Raw genomic sequence first — 23,438 nt, 5'->3', positions numbered from 1 at the left:
TCACCTCTTTAGAGATAGAACCAGGTAGGGGTGGGGAGGGATGTGGGGCTGTGGGTGTCAGATCTCAACAAGGCCATCCCTTCTTCAGAGCAGCCTTCTCCAACACACCCACCCCCAAACTAAGCCAGGCCTTGTGGTTATAACCAGATTTTTTTCCCACTCTGGACTTTTCCACAATTTGCAGTTTTATATTTACATGCATGATTACTTAATTAATGCATATATTTCACTCTGAACTAGGTGCTCCATAAACATTGAGCAAATAACGCACAAGTGATGCTAGCTGGAGTCTGCGCAGCACATTGGATCACTCCATCTGAGGCTAAAAGGAAGGAGCTGCCAATTTGTGGGGCTTAAAAGCCAAGTTTAGCTGTTTAGATCAGAACCCCAACTCCCCCCCACCGACACTGAGAAATATCCACAGCAGAATTATTTTAAGGAATTCTAAAATACTAAATGGGCTGAAAAAGACGTCCCAGAGGGAAGCTGGCAGGGCTCAGGGGCTGCCCATTTTTTGGAATTACTCATCCGGCGCCGGCTCTTCATTGGCAATGAAAATTGAGCCACCGTCCTGGCTGTTTTGTACACAGGGCCTGGATCTGAACCACGTACTAAATAAAGGCTGGAACAAAATGTACCACATTTCCAACCCCGAATGCATCTCAGAGCTGACGATAATATATATGTTTTTTTATTTTTATTTTTTTATTTTTACCAAACTACAAAGTGCACATGATTTTCTCTCGAACACCCGGGGAAGCAGCTGAAGCTCGCAGCCAGATGTAACGGGCAGAGCTCAGACCCGGAGCGGGGCGGGCTCTGGGACCCCTAGTCCCGTCGCCCTGCGAGCCTGTGATCTCACCAGTAGAATGAGGTGCGCATCCGCCCGCCCCCCAGCTCGCAGGTGGGGTGGGGCCGTCGGATGTGAAAGTGCACGGCAAGCTGAGCAGTGCTGGATGAACAGGAGGTTCACTTCACTTCTCTAGCCCAACGGAGGCACGACTCAAAAGCCGGGACCTGGCGGCACGCACCTGCTCTCGCAGCCTCGGTGGGGCGGTGAAGCCTGGCGGGGCGGTGGAGCCCCACTCGCCGCCCGACGCCCCGGCCAATGGGCTGGCGCGCCGTGGGGGGCGGCGCCCTCTCCTCCAATCAGCTGCGACCTGGGCCTCACGTGACATCAGGCCACGCCCTCGGCCACGCCCCGAGGTTCCGTAGTCCCGGGGCAGGTGCTGCTCTCGTGTCCATTTTACAGATGCGGAGTCTGAGGCCCCGAGACGTGACCTCGCCACTGACCCAGCGCGGGTGCAATGCGGATTCGTGATCCGAGCGCTGGGCCTTAAGCCTTCTCGTTCCACCCTCTTGCTCATCGGCGGGGCTTAGCAGGGGGCCGGGCACGTAATAAGCATGCTGTATGCTTGCCAAGTGAGAGTTTAGGAATAATAACGTTTATTCGACAGGCTTATTATGAAAATTAAGAAAGTTAGATCAGTGAAAGCATCTGGCACAGACCCTAGGACTGAATGGTGGGGAATAAATATTGATTTAACTCATTCGTGGACCATTCATTCTTCCTCCCTCGTGGGCTGGGGCCGTTGCTCCTGGCAAACGTGGGAAGAAGGTAAACCCTGTCTTCCCTCCGTCAGCCCTGCATCCTGCAGATCGCCTGGCGGTTAGAGACCTGGTGCTTTCTTCCCCTCTCCCCTCTGCGGATCCCCAACATCCTCCTCGGACCCTCGTCCCTCCTCTACCAGGGGACCTTCCCCACCCTCCCTCTCCGCAGGCCTCACTTGTCTTTCCCTCTCCTGTGTTTTGCTCACACCTGACCCCCTCCTGGTAGGCTTCCTGTCCAGCCTTCAAGGGTCTTTTCTTCCAAGGAGAAATCACCTGTCCCACTCACTGTCCTCCCCCCCCCCGGGGGGGGGGGGCTTAATGAGCACCTCTCTTATGTCACTTTGCATTCGGGATGCTACTATGGATTGTCCTAAAAAGCCCATGGATAGTGGGGTGTGGCTGGGCGGTTCCTCACTGGCTGTGAGCTGGGCAAGTCAGGTGTCTTCCGGGAGCACCTGTGTCCTCACCACTTCTCAGGGCTGCTGTGAAGGTGACATCAAAGGATTAAATTAGGATCAATTATAACTGTTAGGTCCCTTATACCTACGGTGACAAATGTCAGGCCTGAAAGGGACTTTCAAGGAATATATAGGATCCAGTGCATTCCAAAGTGCTGTCTCGCTAAGTGGAATGCAGTTTCCCTCGGGTTAAGCAGGAGGGCGGTGTGAGTGCTCTGGGGGAGATGGGCCTGGAGCTGCGCCCACCCGGCACCTCCCCCACCCCCGCCTCCACCCCCGCGGGCCCCAAGGCACCTCCTGAGAGCCTCCTGGGCGCCCAGTGCTGTTAGGAGGCCTCTCCGGGAAAAGGCACCTAATCACCGTGACCGTCCAGAGCTAGAACATTTCCACTCCCTTCAAATTTCTCTCTCGCCTCTTTACAGTCAGCCCCTCTTCCTACTGCCGGCCCCTGGAAAGCCCTAATTTGAACAAAAGGTTTGATTCCCGGCCACGTCCATACAGTTTTGTTTCTTCCAGAATGTCCCAGGCAGGTAATCGTGCTGTGATTAGCCTTTCACTTAACCTGTGGCTTTTGACCTCCACTCCGTGTTGCCGTGTGTGTCCCGATGTGCTCCTGGGACACATGTGTTCCTGGGACACATTATTGCCGAGTAATCCTGTGGATTGCCTGTGGATTCCACCATAGGGCAGAATTTATTGATCCATTTGCCACTTGATGGACACTTGGGTTGTTTTCAGTGTTTGGTTGTTACGAATAAAGCTGCTATGAACATCCATATAAAAGTCTTTGTGTGGAGACACGGTGCCATTTCTCTTACATAAATACCTGAGTGTGGGATTGTTGGGTCAGACGGGGAGTCTATGTTTAACTTTATAACAAACGGCCAAACTGGAATCGCCTTTTGGTAAGTGAACCGTGTTCCTTTGTCTGTGACCATGTGACTCTCGGATTTACGAGGGTTGCTTTGTACTTTCGTTGAGTGAATTATAGCTTCCCATGCTGTCTCTCTCAAGGACATTTGCATTTTAACCAAAAAGTCAACTGTTCCATTCAAACAAACACTCCCCCAAAACCATAAGCCAAGGGATTAGATTCTTGCACCAGGAGGAGATGTTTTCTGGGAACTAGCGGGTAGGAGGTGATCACTGGAGGCAGGGTGAGGTGGGGTTGCCATGGGGGATGCCAGTGAGCCATGTGTCTGCCTAGAACTATGGGCAGGTGCATCCCCTGTGTATCTGACATCAGAATTCTGCAGAGGAGGGTGACCAGCGAGGAAAAGGTGCCAGAGAGAAAGGGGCTTCCAGAATGGTCCTCCCCTCTTACACCAGCCCTTGCTCGCTATGCTCAGATCCCAAGGTTCTCCTTCTCAGACTCCACTTCTGCCACCAGGTACAAAACGAACAGCTTTTAGACAAAAGAGTGATGGAGGAGGGCTCCCCAGGGGACGATCTCTCCTGTCCCAGAGCCTCTTCCTGCATTTGAACCCTGACAGAATCGGAGCAGGATGGGCTGTAAAAAGAATTCTCGTTTTGGTTTGTGCGTGTCTTTTGACTCCATCCCCTTCTCTGCACCTGCAGAGCCCAGTTCCCAGCTCCCAGACGATGATTCACTGACCTGCTGACGTCTACTCTTGGCCCATCAGCCCGTTTTCCACAGCAGCCGGAGGAGCCACTTAATTCACCGAGTTTTGCTCTATTTATCCATCGATAGAGCTCTCTACCCAAATCAAGAAACACGTGGTTCAAAATGTAAAAGGTACAAAAGGATGTGCAGAGAAAAGTCTCCTTGCCCTTCTTCCTCCAGCCACCCAGCTTCCCTCTCGGAAGACAATTCAAGTGCCTGTTTCTTACAAATGCTTCCAGGGTGTTCTGTGTGTAGATGCATATGTAGACGTGCACATATTTATTCTCTTGCTGTGTTTGTTTCACGCAGACGGCAGCCTACGATAAACACTGTTTACCACGGGAGGCTTCCCAGAGGAGGAAGTTTTCAGGCCAAGATCTATAGGATGAAGGGGTTCACCAGGTGAAGAGGGGGCGACATTCCAGGCGAAAGGAGCAGCCCGAAAGGTGGGCAGACGAGCCAAGAAACTGCAGGAGGCCTGGGGGTCTACTCCTCTGAGTGGGAAGGAGAGATTTTCGGAGCAGGGGTGGGGCAGGGGAGTCATACAGACCGGGCCTGAGCCTGAGGCTTCCTGGACTTGGTATTTTATCCTCAGAGAAGTGGGAAGCCACCAAATGGCTGTCCACAGGCAGATAAGATGATCACTGTTGCACTGTGAGAAATCTCTCCGAAGTTTGGAGGCAACCTGAATATCCATCGATGAGAGACCAAGTAAGCAAATTATAGTACATCCATACAATGGGAAACTTGACACTATTTTTATTTTTATGTATTTATGTACTTATTTATTTATTGAGAGAGAGTGAGAGAGAGAGCAGGGCGATGGGCAGAGGGAGAGGGAGAGAGAATCCACACCCAGCATGGAGCCCAATGCAGGGGCTCGATCCCACGACCCTGAGATCATGACCTGAGCTGAAATCAAGAGTCTGACGCTTAGCAGACTGAGCCACCCAGGTGCCCCATCTTTTGCTATTTTTAAAAAGAGTGAGGGGTGGGGGTGACTCTTCATTCCTTCATGCACATGGAGGGCACAGTCTCTGGCTCTGCTATCCTTGAGCACCAGCGCACACAGCCAGGGCTGCAGGTGCAGCCCACGAATGGAGCCACATTTCCACTCCCCCGTGCTCCCCCCACCTTCCCAGCCCTTCAAATCATTCTCATCTTCCCTTCAGCTCCGATGTTTCTGTGTGATTCTGGGAGTTCCCTCCTTGGATTTCTTCTACTGAAGGAGCTTTGTCTGTTAAGTACAAATGTCTCTTAGCAACATCTTGTAGCTCATCTCTTCGTGGAAGGTATCTCTCTAATGATCAAAGGTCTATTTTTACAGACTTTTTCCTTCTCAGGATTGCAAGAATAGCGTTCCTGTCTCATATCAGTGTTTTCACTCACTCTAATCCTGTGTGGTGGCTATGAAATATCCCCATTTTATTGATGAAGGACTACAGAGACAGGCCTGGCTGTGTTGGCACTAGAGCGTGGCCAGCCTCGGGGTGAGTCCTGGTCCAAACCAAACCTGATGCGCTCATCCCCCTTTGCCGGTGATTGGTGGAGGGGTGCACATGGACCTGGTTCTGGCCAATGAGATGTAGAGAGAGGGTTTTCCTCCCTCTAGCCCTAGAAGAGAGGGCTACCCCTAGAGAAGGCAAACCTTTTTTTTAAATTAGTTTTAATTTTTAAAAATTTTCAAAAGCTTTTCATTTTAATTCCAGTACCTCTAACATACCATGTTTTATTAGTTTCAGGCGTCCCATACAGTGATTCAACACTTCCATACATCATCAGGCGCTCATCACGGTAAGTGCACTCTTGAATTCCCAGCACCTGTTTCACCCATCGCCACCTGCCCTCTGGTGACCATCGGTCTGTTCTCTATAGTTAAGAGCCTGTTTCTTGGTTTGCTTCTCTCTCTTTTTTCCCTTTGCTCATGTGTTTTGTTTCTTAAACTGTACATACAAGTGACATCATACAGTATTTGTCTTTCTCTGACAAATAATATTTCTCTGTAAATAATGCTGCAGTAAACATAGGGTGCACATATCCTTTTGACTTAGTATTTTTGTGACAGCCTCTTAAGATTTATTTTTTGTTTTTTTTTAAAATTTGTATTGGGAGCTCCTTCTAGCTTTGGATGCTATTTGTAAGGACTTGATATCCTGAGCTGTGGCAACCATTTTATGATGTGAGGCAATAAGCTTGAGGCCGAAGTCGAAATGCTCAGAATGGCAGGGCGGAGAGCCTGGATCCTTGTTGACATGGCTGAGGCAGGGGCCCAACACCCTTGGACTACCCCCTTAACTTTACTTATTTGTTAAGTAAACACTAATGTCCTGACTGACAGCTGAGGGGCCACTGACCTTGATTTTCTTTAACTTGAAACTGAAAGCATTTGTTACTGATGCCCTCACTGACCTCTCTGCAATGCCTGTGCCTTGGGATATTGCCATAGGAATCGCAGACACGAGGTATAGGAGAGGAGCATTGACCTGGGAGCCAGCCGAGAGCGTGGGCCCCAGGCCCTCCTCCACCCCTAATTAGCCATTTGGCTCAGGGCAAAGTCACCCCCTTCTCGCTCTCTGGTTCTCTCTTCTTAGTAAAATGAGGGGTTGCATTACATCTGGGGCATCTACTAACAGGGACTCACAAGCCCTCCGAGCCACACAGGATTGCTGAGCTTTTACCACTCATGGAGATGAGTGTCGGGGGGCCAGGCTCAGCTCAGTGGTGAGTGTTTGGAGGTGACTCTGAGGAGTCAGACGGCCTGAGTCTTTACTCATCCCTCTTCCTCATTTGTCAGCAATCCTTCATCGTGCCCCAGTTTCAGGGCGTATTTTTAGTGGAAATAAACTTGAACAGCTCAGGATGACACAATTTGTTCAGGGGGTTTGGCATCATCTGCTGGCGGAACCAGGCTGGGGAGCCGGGCACGTGGCGGTGGCAAATCCCACTGACCCAGCAGGTCGGGCCAGTGGGCTGATTAGGGAAATCATCAAATTTTGCCATAAAAACAAAAAGCCTCCAGTGGCTGCAAGCCTGGGTATGATGAGTGTATTTGGCCTGAGACCCAGAATCAAGCCTGCAAGGTATTTACCAGCGAGCTGGGGAAACAGAGCTGCTATTTGAAACCCCATTTGCTTCTAAATTCGGGGCTGAATCTTGCTTGCATTTTGCTGAGCACGTTGATAAGTTTGGAAAAGCGTGTTTAGGAGTGGGCAACCAGGGAAGGGTGGGGGGAGTTTAAATCCTCTGGCCTAAATAAAGGAGGAGGATTTTGTTTCTAGAGCCACAGAGAAGGTACAATGTCATAGACACTGTTGGTGACCTGCACAGACCCCCTTTGCAGGACTGGTTCACCGGGCTGTGGATGCTGACTTACCCTTAAGCTGAGAACTACCTCCCACCCACAGAAGCCCGGGAGGCCACCCCGCCTGCCCTCAGCCGAAGAATGACCAAGGCAGAGGTCTAAAAGCCACCCCCCGATCCCCAGCTCAAAGCATGGTAAATCTGTGGTGCCCTCCTCTCCAGGGCTCCCCAGGGGCCGGGTGTGCGAAGCCTCCACTGAACCCACACCTCGGGGCCACCTCTTCTCCCCCATCTGCTTCCCTCCCTCCCCTACAAGTCCTCCTCTAGGTGCTCCCTCAACAGGTCATTTGCACAAGGTTGCTTGTTTCTCAGATGCTGCTTCTACGAAACCAGAAAGAGGGCTAGACAAAGCCCCTTGCAATGGGCAGAATGGCCAGGGCCAAAGCCTTTGAAGCACACGAATGTCCAACATTCCATTTGAACCACTGCCCCTTAGGTGGGCGGATACAGGAAAAGAGTTGTTTCAAACTCTTGCTGGGATGTAACCTCTTAGTTCATCCACTTCGATCTCAAGCATAGCCTGTCACACACAGGAATGCCCTGCAAGAATGGATTTGTGTGCATACGTGAATGTGCAAGCACAAAACGCAGGGTAAGGGGTTGGGCTTCCCAGTTGAATTGACCCAAGACAGAGACAGAACACACAGGACAAGGAGGCGAATAGGAAATGCAATTCACTCAGCAGAAACAGAAGCCGGAGGTGGCCATGAGACTGTACATTCTCCAGAAATTTGCATAAATATTGGGGAGGGCTTGGGAGCTCCTTGGGGGGTAGACTGGATCAGGTCATAAGTGGCAGAAAGACTCCAACTGGGGTGGAGGAGACTACCAGGTATATACCCGACACTCATCCTCTCTTCCGTCCTATTGGGTGGACCAATAACAGAGCATTGATCCACCCTGGACACAATGTGCCCAGTTAAAGGAATACATTTTTCCAGAGAAGTTGGGTGGCCAAGGAGATGTAGAAAAAACATTTTTTAAAGTATTTTATTTATTTATTCATGAGAGACAGAGAGAGAGAGAGAGAGAGATTGAGAGAGAGAGAGAGAGGCAGAGACACAGGCAGAGGGAGAAGCAGGCTCTGTGCAGGGAGCCCAATGTGGAACTCGATCCCAGGTCCCAGGATCAGGCCCTGGTCTAAAGGCAGTGCTAAACCACTGAGCCACCCAAGCTCCCCCAAAACATTTGTTTTTTGAGTGGAACTGCTCAGAAGTATCCTTAGGAAGAGAACAGCCTTCTTGTCTTTTCCTTCTTCCTTCTCCTTCTTGCTTGGAACATAGTTGTGATGACTGGATCTCCAGCTGCCATCCAGGGCCATGATTTGACCCTGAGGGTATAAGCCACACACCGAGGATGGCAGAGCAGAAAAACCCAAGGTTCTTGAGTCTCTGAAGACCTCATGGAGGTGTCATGTCAGCCCCATGTGGTTTAAACAACTGAAATTAGAGCTCTAGTATTCTCGGCTGCACCCAGTTCCTGAGGAAGGTAGGCTTCCATCAGTAGAGCCTTTGCCAGGTACTCACTCCCTTTCTCAGGATTGTCCTTGTTCACTACCATGTTTTCCTTGGAGGCAACTTTGGGAAGCAGCCTAGTGAAAGGGAAAGAACATGAGCTGTGTGGTCAGACCAAATTGGGTTTGGAGGTTAGATCTCCTAGTTCCCACCTATCTGCCTTTTGACAGGTCAGTCTCCTTGATTGTCATTCATTCTGTAAAATGGGTATAATAATGTTTTCCTATGTCCCCAGATTCCTGTCCATTAAGTGGAGCTGCAGGTTTGCTGTAGGGATCATAGGGGATCACATATGTAGAGGGCACCCAGCTTATGGCCTGGCTCATAGTAGGCCCTTCCATTGTCTGCCTTGATGAAGTTTGAATGAAACAGACTGACAACCCTGAATGAAAACTGTGTTCAGACCATGGGGCTTGGGGTTGGGGGTTGGGTTAAGCTGAGTGCTTTTTAAGATCCTTTTGGTTTTAACATGACGAGCACCAGAGCAGTGGGGTGGAGTCAGGAAGAGAAGGTGGGGACTGATTTTTTCCTCCCTTCACACCTTAAATATGGCTCCCGTGTTTCTGTGTTCAGTGGCTGATGTTAAAAAAGCCACAATAACTGGAGAATTCTCCCTTATGGCTCCAGGTGGCTGGGCCGCAAATGCACACCCCTCAGCTGGCGGCACCCTGAGTGTGCTGATGGAAAGTAGGGGACTGCCCTTCTCCGAGGAAGGGGTGTGGGGAAGCCCAAGGGTTGTAGCCAACCCTTGGGTTTCTTCTAGGTCTGCCCGGGTTCAGGGGGTCTCCATGTGTTCCCCTCCTCTTGAGTTAATAACAGCAGGGTGGGACCGTGTCAAATCCTTATCATGACAGCAAAGACTTATACAGTGCTAGACATACATGATGCTTTATGAGTATGAATCCATTTAATCCACAATAATCTGCTGAAATAGGCTCTGCCATTATTCCCATTTTATTCCCATTTTCTTGGGTCAATCAACCAAGAGTGGCAGTGACTCACCCAGAGTCACCACGTCTGAGTGTGGCAGGTGGCTCCCGAGTGGCCCTCCTTCCTGGCCTTCGTGCTGTCCTCTTGCAGAACTAGAAGGGGCGCTCTGGAGAGTATGCACCGTAGGTAGGGGGAGCAGGCTGGGTGAGCCTCCCTTCCCAGGTAACTTGCTCAGCTAATAAGCTCAGCCAAAGGTCAGACTTGGGAATAGTCAAGTCACCCCCCACCCCATTTCTTTGGGCTGCCGCATGGCAGGCACACAGACCGCCTCCCATCAGTGCAGCACGGCCTGTTTCCCTTCCAGCGCTGGCTCTGATGCCCATCCTTCACCCCTGCCCAGAGGTAGGAGCTGCTGTGTGTGTAGGGTCGCTGGAAAACATGGGTCTTGAAACCCTGGAAGGGTGTGCAGGAGCGGAGGTGCAGAGGTTGGTGGTGGTGGTTGGAGTGGGGGATGCTCACTTACCTGGGGGGAGGTTCTTGGTTGCAGAAGGGGCTGTGGCTTATGGGGTGCGCAGCTCTTTGCTGCAGTTGTGGGGCTTTCAGTCCAGCTGCTCCCACCCAATATTTACCAGTAGCACCCCATCATGGGACAACACAGATGTCCTCACGTATTTCTAAGTGTGCCCTGGGGTTGGGGTGGGGACAGAGGACCAGTGACCTGAGACCTACGCTTGTTAAGTGACGTAGGGAAGAATTGTCAGGAATTGCGATCTTTCTCCTCCTCTGTCTCGATCTCTCTCTGCCTTCTTTTTTGCCCATAGGGTTCAATGTTGCAACTCCACTGGGGATGCCTGCTGTCACCTCCACATATAATAAAAAGGAACATTTATTTTACTTCCAAGGACAAATCTGAACATTCTGTGCAGTTTTATGATATTTTTGTTTTATTACTTTTTAAAGATATTTTTAAAAGTGTTTTTTTTTAATTTTAATTATTCATGAGAGACACACAGAGAGAGGCAGAGACACAGGCAGAGGGAGAAACAGGCTCCATGCAGAGAGCTTGATGTGGGACTTGATCCCAGGATCCCAGGATCACACCCTGAGCTGAAGGCAGATGTTCACCCACTGAGCCACCCAGGTGTCCTTATTTTTTAAAGATTTTATTTATTTATTTATTTATTTATTTATTTATTTATTTATTTATTTGAAACAGAGAGAGAGAGAACATGAGCAGTTGGGGGGGAGGGGCAGAGGGAGAAGCAGACACCCCGCTGAGCAGGGAGCCCAATGTGGCGCTGGATCCAGGATCCAAGATCATGACCTGAGCCGAAGGCAGATGCTTAACCAACTGAGCCACCTAGACGCCCCTATGATATTTTTATATTTAAGTAAAATATAAAAATAAAATAACTTACGTTGTTCTTAAGTAAGAGCAACTGTTCTGAGTGTCAAAGAACACACCAGCTTACTTCACACGATTCCACACATGCTCTGGTTTGGTCTTCGGTCCACATGTTGTTTGTCATGCTGAGAGTCATTTCTGCACTGGCATTTGGGATGGGAATGAGCGCCTACAAACAAAATAATTTCACCAGTCGAGTTTGAAGCAAATACCCTGAACTATGTGGTGTAAATTGAACACTTGGTTCCGGAGTCCTACTACAGAGGGCTTCTCAAACGTGAGTGTGCATCGGACTCAGCGGGAGGGCTTGTCAGAGCCGATTGCTGTGCCCACCCCATGGCTTCGGATTCTGTAGGTGTGAGGTGGGGCTCGTGAATCTACATTTCTAACAAGCTTCCAAGCGATGCTGGTACTGCTGGTCTAGGGACCACATCGTCCTCCCAGCAACCACACTAGCCTGACCATGAGGTCTCTTCCCTGTCAGTAATGTAAACACTGGGTACTTAACGTATGTCTTCATTTCAACACATGGTTCATTCACTCATTGGACAAATAATCACAGAACAGCTACTGTATGTCAAGGACTAGGCACTGAGGAGTTGGCAGTGGAGAAACCAAAGCCCTTGACATCAGCTAACATCCTAGTGGGAGAGGATGGCAAGTCAGAGAGCAAATTAGAAACATAGCAAGTGGGCAGCCTGGGTGGCTCAGAGGTTTAGCACCGCCTTCGGCCCAGGGTGTGATCCTGGAGACCCGGGATCGAGTTGCATGTTGGGCTCCCTGCATGGAACCTGCTGCTCCCTCTGCCTGTGTCTCTGCCTCTCTCTCTCTGTTTGTCTCTCATAAATAAATAAAATCTTAAAAAAAGAAATAGCAAAGTGACAGGCAGTGATAAGTGCTGGGAGGAAAAGAATAAAGCAGGGATAGCTGGTGCAGCATGCTGGGAGGGGCTACTTTAGAAACGATGGCCAGCAAAGAACTTTTTAAAGAGGTGACGTTTGCAGAACCTCAAACAAAAAGAATGTGAGCCATGCAGACTTCTAGGGGAAGAGCATTCCAGGCAGAGGGAACAGACGGACAGAGGCCCGGGGAGAGGGACACGTCTGGTGTGTTCAGGGGCCAGCCGGGACGTCCGCAGGGCTGGAAGAAAGGAGCAAGGAGGAGAGAGGGAGAAAAGAGGGCAGAAAGTGGGCGGGGCTGGCACACGGAGGGGCTGCAAGGACGTTTTAGTTGATGGAGGAAGGGAGCCACTGGAGAGTGTGACACAATCTGATTTCTGTTTTAAAAGGAGCGCCCTGGCCTCCGTAAGGGGCATAGAGTGCAGAGGGCCAAGGGCAGAGACAGGGAGACCAGGTTCTGCCACTCAGCAAAGAAATGGTGGTGGCTGGGCCAGGGCCGGAGGGGGCTAGGCAACGGAGGTGGTGACGAGTGGACAGATTTGGGGGGGATTTAGGTGGACAGAGCCAGTGGGGCAGTGGGGTTTGCTGACAACTTGAACCTGAGGAAGGAAGAGCCAGATTGGAGACAAGGGCCACCTGCAGGTTTTTAGCTGGGGCAGCCAGGGAAATGGTGGTCATTCAGGAGTGCTTCACGGGGGCTCATCCCTGGAAAGGCCACCAGGGAAAGAGACAGTGACAAGGACATGACGCCTGCCCTCCGTATCTCACATCTAGTAAAATACTCCATAAACATCGAGGGTCCAGATAAGATGACTCCCCAGAGCAGGGGCAGTTCCATGTGGGCCCCCTTTGTCAGTTTATCTGATTAGAGATATCCCTTTCTGGGCTCTGCTGGGAACAGGTGTCATGGGAGAAGCTGCCTTGGCAGCTGGTCGGGCATCTCCGCGGGTTAGAGATGTCCGGTTTATAAACTTGCTAGAATTGGAAAGAACCGAAGAAATTAGTGGAGGAGAAACCAAATAGCATTCCAGATGAACTCTGTAAAGTTTTCCTCAAATCACTCAGCATCTGTAGAGCTGATTACAGCCCCTGTGTCATAGGTACGGTGTGCTCTAACGGATTAGCAGTCTGTAGCCAGAGGCAGCCAGAGGCGGTTGTTCATCTTATTTTTTAAGATTTTATTTATTTTAAGAAAAGGATTTTATTTATTTGGGAGAGAGAGAGAGCGCGCGCACATGAGTGGGGGAGAAGCAGACTTCCCACCGGGCAGGGACCCCGATGCAGGGCTCCATCCCAGGACCCTGAGATCATGACCTGAGCCCAAGGCAGACGCGTAACCGCCTGAGCCACCCAGGCACCCTGGTGTTTTAGTCTGGATTATTCACGGGGGTCTAGCTGGCAGGAGAAGGGATGGGGGCCTCAGATTTTCTTGGCATTTTTTTCTAGTAGTCAGTTATTTCTATGTAATTCAAATATCAGATGGAGCCTGCCTACGTCTACCCCTTGAGAGCTACAAAAATACCAGTATGAACTCCCCAGTCCCATGCCCCGTGGAAGTTGAAAACAAAATTTCTGCAAACTTGAGGTAAAGGTAGACTCCTGTCATCAAAATCACTGCTCTCTCCCAGCTGTCGTGTCCCTAGTATTCGGCTTTGTCTCACCCCAAACCGATGGGACATGAAGCTCCTTGGTCCTCCATTACTTCCCACTGTCACCTGGTGAGAGGCCAGGGTTCCGTACTGACTGGTCTTCTCGTGGAGTCTTTTCCAGGATGCACGGTCCAGCAAACGAAGGTAGTTTAAAAATAACTCCAGTTCCTATTTTCCTCTTTCCGATCAAACTGAAGAGGAACTCAGTCAGATGTCAGAATTTCATTTCTCAAGACTCTTCGCCTTGACAGTTCTTGCAAACATTCCCGTGTGCCTCTATGCTTTATCACCTGCCAAACCTCTCCAGGCTTCTCTCGAATCTTCCCCCTGCTCTTTGGCTTCCAGAGTCCCTGTTCCTTTATTTCTGACCATTCTTCAAATTAAGTATTGCAAAAGGCCATAAAATATGATGGAGCAGACCGGTGAAACTTGCACTGCAGGGCATGCGTGTGCGTGTGGTAGAGGCAAACTTTGCTCATGGTTTTTATACCCACCCCCTTTCCCTAATGTGCCTACTAAAGCACTAAAGATAATTTTCTCTGTGCACGTAACCTCTCCCCTCTCCTGCCGCACTCACATGAAGCCGTCATTAGGGTGGAACGCTTTGCTGGAGATCTGCTGGGAGGAGGCAACAGGCAGAAAGCCAGGGTTTCCATCACAGAAATGCAAAAAAAACTTTAAAATCACATGAGGCATCTAGGCTCTTAAAAGACCTTTCGGCCACCTGCCACATTAGCCTGTCTTGACCCACTTGGATGGCATCTCTCTATCACCTGTCCAGTATCTCTCCTCCCAGGAACAAAAACCGTGGCTTTTCCATTCCTCGTCTTTTGTAAAACAGTTTAGCCTGTTGGCGAAGGGGTTGAAAGCATGGGCACTGGAGTTAGTCTGCCTGGGTTTGCATCTTGCCTCTGGAAAGAGTTTTGTGACAACCCGCCCTTAGTTCCTTCATCTGCAAAATGCAACTAGGACTCTTACCTTCCTCAGAGTTGTTGGGAGGATCCACTTGTCATCGTCTCTTTTTTTTTTTCTTTCAAGATTTTATTTATTTATTCCTGAGAGACACACAGAGAGGCAGAGACACAGGCAGAGGGAGAAGCAGGCTCCCTGCGGGGAGCCCAATGCAGGACTCGATCCCAGGACCCCAGGATCATGCCCTGAGCCGAAGGCAGATGCTCACCCACTGAGCCACCCAGGTGCCCCAGTAATTGACTCTTAAAGTACTTAGAGAAGCATCCGTTGTAAAGCGGTCCTTGAATGAAGCACCAGCTCTTATGATTTGGTTTTCTGGGTTCTTGGGCTCACGTGACACCTGTTAACAGAGAGACTTGTCAAAGTCTTTTTTGAACAAAGGTCATTGCGTCCCCAAGAAAGATTTTGGTACCACCTGTGAAGGCTGTTTCACCTTGTTGCTTCTGTAAAGGGCTTTGGGTTCAAATCCTGACTCTGATTTTCTAGCTTTGTGGCCTCAGGCAGATCCTTTAACCTCTGTGAGTCTCAGTTTCCTCATCGTTGAGATGGGGATGAAAGCAGGACCAATTTGCTGTGATTGTTGGGATTAAGGGAGATTGTATGTGACGCTTCTATGATAAGAATGACATATCGAACACCCATTGGGTACTGGGTGCTTTTCTATGTATTAATTCTCTGCGCAGTGAACAGTACCCAGGACATGGTCAAGTGTTACTGCAGTTAGCCCCAAAGAGCTGTGGAATGGTGGTTCCTTGGAAGGACAGGTGCACCCAGTACTATATAGTTAGAGCAAGGGGAGCAAGGAACAAGGTGAACTCAGGGATTGGGCAAGGTCCCTGGGGGCTGAGAAGTCTCCCCAAGGGATAGGGATGGAGTCCTTGAGTTGGGGCTCCTCCCTAACCAGGGAGGATTTGAACAGGAGAAACTGTGGAAGGACCTTCGGAGGGGGTGGGGCGCAGGAGCAAAGGGGCCAGTGAGATGCTGGCCCTTTGGCACCCCCACACCCTTCTGATTCAGTTCGACCCACCGACAGGTAGCGGAGCCAGGGTTCTCATAGGGGCGTGTGAGAGCCCAGAGTGGAATGGAGGGCTGCAGAAGGTGCCCAGCCTGGGAGAGGTGTTTGGATTTCAATGTCATCATCAGTAATGATAACGAAGCAGTAAGAATGAGCATTGTTCGTCCTGCTCTGAGATACCAAGCTCGCTGTCCTGGGACTGGGTTCTTTTCTTTCTCCCATTTTCCAAATGAATGAGCTTAAGCCCAGAGAGCAGAGGCCACACCTCAAATCAGTGCCAAGATATGGACTGACACTCAGGTCCCCCAGGCCAAGCCCCAGGCTGCATCATCCTGGTGTCCCAGGCAGCCTGTGTGGTGACCCCCTGGTCCTCTCCCAAGATGGAGCTGTGCCCAAGTCTTGGCCCCACGCCCTCCTTTCTGTCTCTCCCCAGCTCCCCCTTCACATTCTTAGGACATCCGCACCCCCTGGTGGGGTGAGGTCATCCGTGGGGTGGAGCTTAGTGGCCTTTGTGGGGCCAAGGGTCCCCGGGCCCCTCCCCCTACCTTCCTGGTCTGGATGGGAGAGGCAAGGTGGGGGGGGGCGGAGAGAAGCTTCTCTATGGAGGGAGGGGACGTACCTCTCCACCCTGGGTTTGGCATGTTATGTGCGGGGAATGAGAAACCCAGCGTTGCTATGGAAACTGCCATCCCTGCTCCCTTTGTCAGTCTCTGTGGGAAGTTCCCGCGTGTAAGGGTGGGGGAGGTGTGCAAGGAGCACTCCCGCTGAGCAGGGTGCTCCAGGGCAGGAGAGCTGGCCCTGGGGGTGGGGGATACAGGGGCAGGTGGCAGCTGGGATGGGGTCTCCCAGTGGCCTCGGCTGCAGGGCCTCTGACTTGAGGGTGAAGGGCAGCCGTGGAGCTCAGCTTGCTTCTCTGGAACAATCCTACTGATGGTCACTCACATTTGAAAGGCAAAGAATGGTTTGCAAAACCCCATTGCGTGGGCTCTGGAAAGAGCTTGGGACCTATAGTGGCTGAGACTCAGGCTTGAATACTTGCACAGCTGGCTTCCCCATGCCTTAGTTTCTCCATATCTACAAGACGTGCCGAGTGACAGCAGCCTCATAGAGTGGTTACATGGGGCCGTGACTCCATGCACCTGTCCTGTGCCTGGTGTCCCATGCCCAGAGGAGGCATCAAATTAAGTGGGGTCTCCCTTCTCACCTGACCTGATTCGGGCTGGTAGTATGAGCCCTGCTTTACAGATGAGGAGACTGAGGCCCAAGGAAGGAAGGGGCTCACAGTCCCCAGGGAGTTGGGTCAGGGCCGTTCCCCACAGTCCCTCTGGTTCTCGGCTGCTAACTGGAGCTGACCTTAATTGCTGGGCATGTGACCTGCGGGGTTCCGGCTACCTGAACCACATCGGAAGCCCCAATCCCTCTTGACTCTCTCATCAGAGGGACCAGGCCTGTGGCAGAAGCAACTCTCCTTTGGCTTTAAATATTAAAACAGAATAAAATGCTTTGCTTTCTCTGTGGAAGCAGAAGATGGGGGTGGGGGGGAAAAAACAACCCTCCAAGTCCCAACACCAACACCCTCCTTCCCTGCCAGCACCCCTCTTAGCTCCCAGAACAGAAAGGAGCCTTCCAGGTGATTTGTTAGCTCTTTCTGGGGCAGAAAAAGGTGGAAAACTAATTTTAACTTCTCAGGGATTTTTTTTTTTAGCCTTTGTTTTTCAGACCTGGGGTAGGAGGACATCAGGTGCCCCCTGAGTCTCAGAGTCAGGGGAAGATTTATAGAAGGTGGTAATTTTTGCTTCCACCAGACAGGTCCTACAGATCGCAGGGTAGAGATGCCAAGAAGGCCAGGGTCCTGTGGTGCCCACCTTCTCCCCTCCCCAGAAAAGCTCCTGCTCATTCCTCCCCCAAATCCAAGGAAAGTATCACCCAGGGAATTAGGCGGAAGCCAGATGTGTGAATTTGTGAACCTCAGATTTGCTGTGTGGCCTCAGGCAAGCACTTCACCTCTCTGGGCCTCAGGTGCCTCATCTGTTGCAAGGGGATGGTAACTGCTGTCTCACCCACCTCCCAGGGTAGCCATGGAGGCTCAAAGCGGTGCTGGGCTGATTTCTTGGCTCCAGCTTTAAGAGGGAAATACCAAAACTGGAGAAGTTCCTACAGTGATTGGAATGGGGCAGGGACCCCCCAGTCCACCCGCTGGAGAAAGAGGAACCAAGAGATCAGGCTCTGTTTTTTGTGCCCAGCCCAGTGCTCGACACATGCAGGGTCTCTAATGCACATGTATGAATGACAATCAATGAGGGTTCCCACTGGGGAGGGTGACAAAGGTCAGCCTGGAGAAGAGTTTCATGGGCAATTGGCTAATTGGTCTCCAAGCAGAGGAAAAGCTGTCATGTGGCATGTGGAAGAGATGCTTAGAGACAGATCCTAGGGGCAATTTCAATTCCATTCGAGGGCCATGGGCTAGCAGTGGGGGAAATGAGCTACTCTTACTCCCAAATTTTTTTTTGTTTTTGTTTTTTTTTGTTTTTGTTTTTTTTTATGTAGGCTCCACGCCCAACATGGGGCTTGAACTCATATCTGGAGAGGAAGAGCCCCATGCTCTACAGACTGAGCTAGCAGGTACCCCTTGGAAATGAGCTCCTATTAAGTGTTTGTAATGTGTCAGGGAACTGATAGAAACTGGTAGGCTTTACTGAGCCCCAGCCGGGAGGTTGTAAAGGTTCTCCTGAACTCCCACGAGTGCTGGCGCCAGTACCCCTGCAGCAGGCACCCCCACCCCTGCAGCAGGCATCCCCCACCCCCTGCAGCAGGCAGGGCTTATGCAACCAGGTGAGCTGAATGCATCTCCCACCACCGCCACCACCCGGCTAAGGCCTCCGGGCTGGCCTGTCTCCCACACCCCGATGCCCTGGTCACCCGAAGAGACAGGCGTGTGTGTATCCAGAACGAGGCCTGGAGAGTGACCGAGGCCAGTGCTGTCTCGGCTGCAGGTGTCTGTTCCTGCTGAATAAATCATTATCAGGGCCCTTCAAGCATCTTCCCCCAGAGGAGTGCTCTCTGCCTCCCAGATGCTATCTCCCGCCCTGCCCCCGCAGGAAGCCAGGTGGCACTTACGTGCCCCTTCTTCAACAGATGGTGAGCAGGGGCGAGCCCTCCACCTGCTCAGGCTTACGTTTCCCAAGCTGGAATCAGCCCCTCCAGCGGTCCCCATGAAGCCCAGCTGACTGCCGCTCTGCCCTGCCTCGCCCTGCTCAGAAGCCCCCACCCACCCCCACCCTCACCCCGCTCCCTAAGCACCTGCTGGAGGTGGCCTCCCTGCACCTGCCGCTCCCCAGAAGACACTCTGCTAGAGTCACCCCAGCATTCTTAAATGCTCTGTGTGGGTCCACCTCCATGGCTTTGCTCACGCTGTCCTCTCCCACAGGGGTCTCCCTTCCCACCTCGATGGTGCACCCCAGTTCCTGGCCATGCTGAGGGCTGTACCCGCAGGGCTGGGTTTTGTCACCTGGACCCCATGTGCTGTTGGTCACGCTGACTCCAAGCCTCTCCAGGGCAGTGCCCGTGTCCCCAGTGTTTTACGCAGGGTGGGCACACGGGCCCCTCCGCACACTCTGTGCTATTGCCTGCTCACCTGCTTGTCCTCCCCTGGACCCAAAGTTCCAGAAGGCCAGGGATGTGTCCCTGTTGTCCACCAGTGTCTATTTCTACCTTGTTTGTATTCTTAGGGCCTGGAGCAGAGTCTAGTCTACCCTCGCTCCCGTAAGAAAGAAAGAAACCAAGAAAGAAAGAAACAAAGAAAGACAAAGAAATATTGTCTTGAAAGCTGGATCTCTCCAGACGCCTCCAATTCATCGAATCTCTATTTTAGAAACCCTCGAGCTGGCGTATCTTCCTATTATTATCTATTCTACCTTGTGTCAGGATCTTGTCTAAAATGCCTGGGGAGCACTTTTAACTCAATTCCAGAAGAGATGGTTTATACCTGACACAGATGAGTAAATAACTCTCAGATCATCTACTGTGGCCCCCGTTACGCACCTTGGCACAGCCATCACGCTGACGTGGCGGTCGCTGCGCTGCGCCTGTCATCCCATTTGTAAGATGACCTTTGCAGGCCATACATTTTTATGCAGAGAAATTCAGTTCAAGTTTGTAACTGACTCTGGCTATCACATGTCTCTGAATATTCTTCGGCCAAAAGTAACAAAATCTGAGGGGACCAGATAAGAAAGATGAAGGATTAATTACTCATCTTGGTTGAGTGTTGCTGGCGGGCTGGGCTCATTCGCTGGAGGCAGGGGGGGGGGGCAGGGCAGAAACCCAGCGGGGGACAGAGAGGACCCCAGGCGGCAGAGAAGCAGGGAGGGAAGAAATGATCTGGACAGGACAGCATGCAGGACGTCTTGCTCCCCCACCAGCAGGAACCTGGCTTTCTGGGGCCCCCCGGGGGGGGGTGACAGCAAGAGCAACCCTAGTGTGCTTTGCTCCCCTCTGCCACTCGTATGTCATGTTTCCACCTTCCCCAGACCTTCCACATCCCTCATGTCATCCAGTCGCCCAATCTCAGACTGCAAGAGGGCACACAGGTCACCTGCATGGGCTCAAACCTTTGTATTCTCCCCGGAGATGCTCATCCCACCTGTGCCGGCCCGGGGCCAGTGACAGGCAGCAGCTCGCTGTCCACGAGGTACCCCGTGCCAGCCTCGATGGTCAGAGGGTGTGCCGCGGTGCGAAGCGAGCCTGGGGGCATTGCAGCCAGATCTTGGAGTTCTGGCTTTAAGCAGCTCTGTGACTCTGAGTCATGTACCTGCTGCATCTGGGCCTCTGCCCCCCGGGGGCTGGGATGCAGGGCTGCAGGGGTGTGTTTCCCAGGGTGGGGGACAGAGCATCACAGCGGTTAGGAGTGCAGGCTTCCCAGTATGCAGAGCGGGACTCGAGGGCTGGCACTGCCATTTTCAAGCTGGGTCACCTTGGGCATATGGCATGAGCTTCCGTTTTCCCATCTGGTGGAGGGGGTAGTGACAGCACCTCTCATGGGATCATCATGTGGACTAAATGAAGCCCAGGAGCTCGGGACCAAGGGAAGGTAATGATACCGGTCATCGCTGACAGAGCACTTTAGGGAACGCATACCGTTTGCCAGGCTCTGTTCTAGGACGGACGGACGTCTGTATAAATGGCCATACGCCGTGATCCGAGGGCTACTCCTGAGTTGAAGAATGTTATTAGCCCTAGTTCACAGACATACAGAGATGGGACGTAACTCTCCCAGGATCCCACGGCTGGCTGGCGGCAGGGTCGGGATTCGAACGCAGGCTGTGTGGCTCCAGACACTGGGTCCTCGCCCTAACCTTTACAGCCTCTCAGCAGGGTCAGGGCGGCCGTGTCCTAGCCATCGCAGCAGACCTGCCCCCCACCAACACCCTGCGGACCCCTCTCGCGTTGTGTGTGCTTGCCCGTGCCCACATCTGTGTGCATACGTGTGCCTGCCGCGTGCTCGCACGCCGGGGCTGCACCGTGTTTTCATAAATCCAAATTGGCGTTACGTTAACAGTGACTAAGTAATAGTAAATCATCACTGATAGAACCCAGCCGGGGTTGGCATGTCATGCTACAGTTTTCCGAAACCTGCTCACGTCCATAAAAACATGGTCTGTTGGTCTCATCATAGTCCTGGGTGGTAAAGGGGACAGGTGGTAGGTGGTTCAGAGAAGGGTCACCCAGCTGGCTAACGACACAACAAGGAGAAGCCAAATCCCCTAAGGGCCCTCATTCACGGTCTCTCATTCTCTGCCCTTAGGGGTGTGGTGTGTGCTGGTCCAGGGCAGCCTAACAATTTTTAACACTTCTAATTTAATGCTAATTTTGTTTTTTAAACTGGTTTTATTTGATATAACGATTTGAGAGGAACCTGGGAGCCCAGAAGCTAGTGAAGGGTTAAGATTTGTCATCTAATGTGATTAGTCAAAGTCTGAGTTCTCACCGTGCCCAACGCAACCTAACGCCGCTTCCCATCTTCTCTGGATGTGTGGCCGTGAAGGCTGAGGTTGGCCGCTGCCGGCAGGCACCGCCGCAGCCCAGCCCAGCCATTCAGTTTTCCCTAATGCTGATAACCTTTTTTATTATATATATTTTTTAAATCTAAGCTCTTTGCAGGCGTGATCTCTGTGACTTGCGACAACCTGCTAAGTGGCTATTAATATTATCCCCCATTTTGCAGATGGGGAAACCGAGGCCCAGAGAGGCTCGGCAGTGTACTTACAGTTAAAGGCGGGAAGTAGTGGTGCTGAGATCCACACCCAGGCTGTGTGTCCCCAGTGTCTGGGGGAGTCACCGTCTCTGTGCGGTGGCCCCACTCTCCTGCAGCTTCTTTGCCAGCAGGGCTCCTCCTCTGCTGCCAGGACCCCAGTGGGGGAGGACCGTGGCGCTGGGAGGTGGAAGGGAAGGGAGGGGGAGCCTGGCTTGCAGCAGTGGCCACCCAAGGCCAGGGCAACTGGGCAGTTAACCTGCACGAGGCTCCCCACCAGGCTGCTCTCTCCAGCTCCTCATCACAGTCCTTAATTACGTGCTCACAGCGGTTCCCAAGCGGAGGGCGAGAAGGAAGGGTGGCAGAGCCAGCATCCAGATGGCCCTTCTGGCGAGCGTGGGCTTCATCTGGTCTTTATGTAAGAGTCGCTCTGCTTCCCAGATTGCCTTTGAGGCAGACGTTTAAACACTTGTTTTGTGTTTATGATACAGAGGAAGAAATTAAAAGGCCCCCAGGGGAAAAGGAGAAAGAAAAAAAAAAAAAAAAAACCAACAACCCAGAAGTGATTCTGGGGGCTTGTCAGGCAGAATAGAGAGAGAAACCAGGTCTGGGACTGGTTTCAAGAGAATGACAAGCAGGTGGCTTCCCTGGGTGTGGGTGGTGAGATCCAGGAAGGAGGGTGAGCACCATTCTGGTGACAAAACGCGGCAAGAAATGACCAGTGCTTGAGGGCCTGATGTGTGCTAAGCACCGCAGTAGACTTTATATGTTGTCTCTAATTCTCTCAGCATCCCTGCTTTACAGATGCAGAAACTGAGGCCAGGGAGGCTCAGTGTCTTGGCCAGCATTAGGTTGCCTGAGAGCTAACCTTCGCCTGGGACTTCTAGACGTTTTCACGTGGAACACTTTCCTACACTGTCCCCCACTCAGTCCCTCGTCCTGCAGAAAACCTCCCCAGAAAACCCAGCCCAGGAGTGTGAGCCCCTCCTCCCCGAGTTTCCCATCCTCACGGCTCCTGAACAGGATCTCTAACTTCATCTGACCTTCGGTTGCTCTGGAGCTCAGGTTCCTCGAATCTGTTGGGAGAGGCCTTCGCAGCTATCACTCCAAACCACCATTGGGTTTTTAGGTCCTCCCCAAGGCACCCTGACCTCTGCTTGGACATTTGCACGAACAGGGAGGGAACCCCTTGCCCTTTTGGGCAAAGGTGGTGGTTTGGCACTTCTCTGTTACAGAATCTCCTACCAAGGCTTTTCCTTTCTCGTCTACACCCTTCATGTGGAGGTTGCAAGGATATACAATCACCATCTCTTTCCCGATGAGGATGCTGGGCGTTCACCCAAGGTCACATAGCGAGCTGGGACTGAGCAGGAGCTAGAACTGGCCCGGCCCCTGGCCGGGTGCACCTCGCTCTGTCTGCCTAGCCTCGGTGATGAGCCAGGACCCCCGGGAGGATGGGGCTGGAGGGATCACAGGACTCGTGGGGAGGGGGGGGGGCAGTGAGTGTGGAGATGGAGCTAGGGGCAGAGGCTCTCTGGATGTTGCTAGAACAAGCCAGTTTTCGTTCTGGTCTTTTATGAGCCTGTATATCCTTGTAGACACCGTGGTCAAAATTGACGGTTACAAGACAGAAACAAAGCAAATGGATCTATTTCCGTTGTTTTTTGTTATATAACCAACCATCCTAAAACTTGGTGGCTTAAAATAACAATGGTTTTATGATTTCTTGTGCTTCTCTGGGAGGTAGGGTC

General features: G+C 51.7%; 1 long non-coding RNA gene across 1 annotated transcript; it reads right to left on the bottom strand.

Annotated features, from left to right (window-relative positions):
* Positions 1 to 8,129: 8,129 nt before the first annotated feature.
* LOC102152977 lies at positions 8,130 to 22,186 on the bottom strand. The gene is made up of 6 exons (XR_005365176.1): positions 21,703 to 22,186; positions 20,574 to 20,647; positions 19,479 to 19,650; positions 14,429 to 14,762; positions 10,916 to 11,071; positions 8,130 to 8,644 (listed from the first exon to the last, which is right to left on the bottom strand). It is a non-coding gene; the product is annotated as an uncharacterized LOC102152977 (long non-coding RNA).
* Between the last annotated feature and the right edge of the window lie 1,252 nt (positions 22,187 to 23,438).

The sequence above is a fragment of the Canis lupus genome, chromosome 10 (genome assembly GCF_011100685.1).
Source record: "Canis lupus familiaris isolate Mischka breed German Shepherd chromosome 10, alternate assembly UU_Cfam_GSD_1.0, whole genome shotgun sequence".
In the NCBI taxonomy this organism is placed as follows: domain Eukaryota; kingdom Metazoa; phylum Chordata; class Mammalia; order Carnivora; family Canidae; genus Canis; species Canis lupus.
Note: the sequence above shows the minus strand (reverse complement) of the source record. Positions and strands in the feature narration are given on the sequence as shown.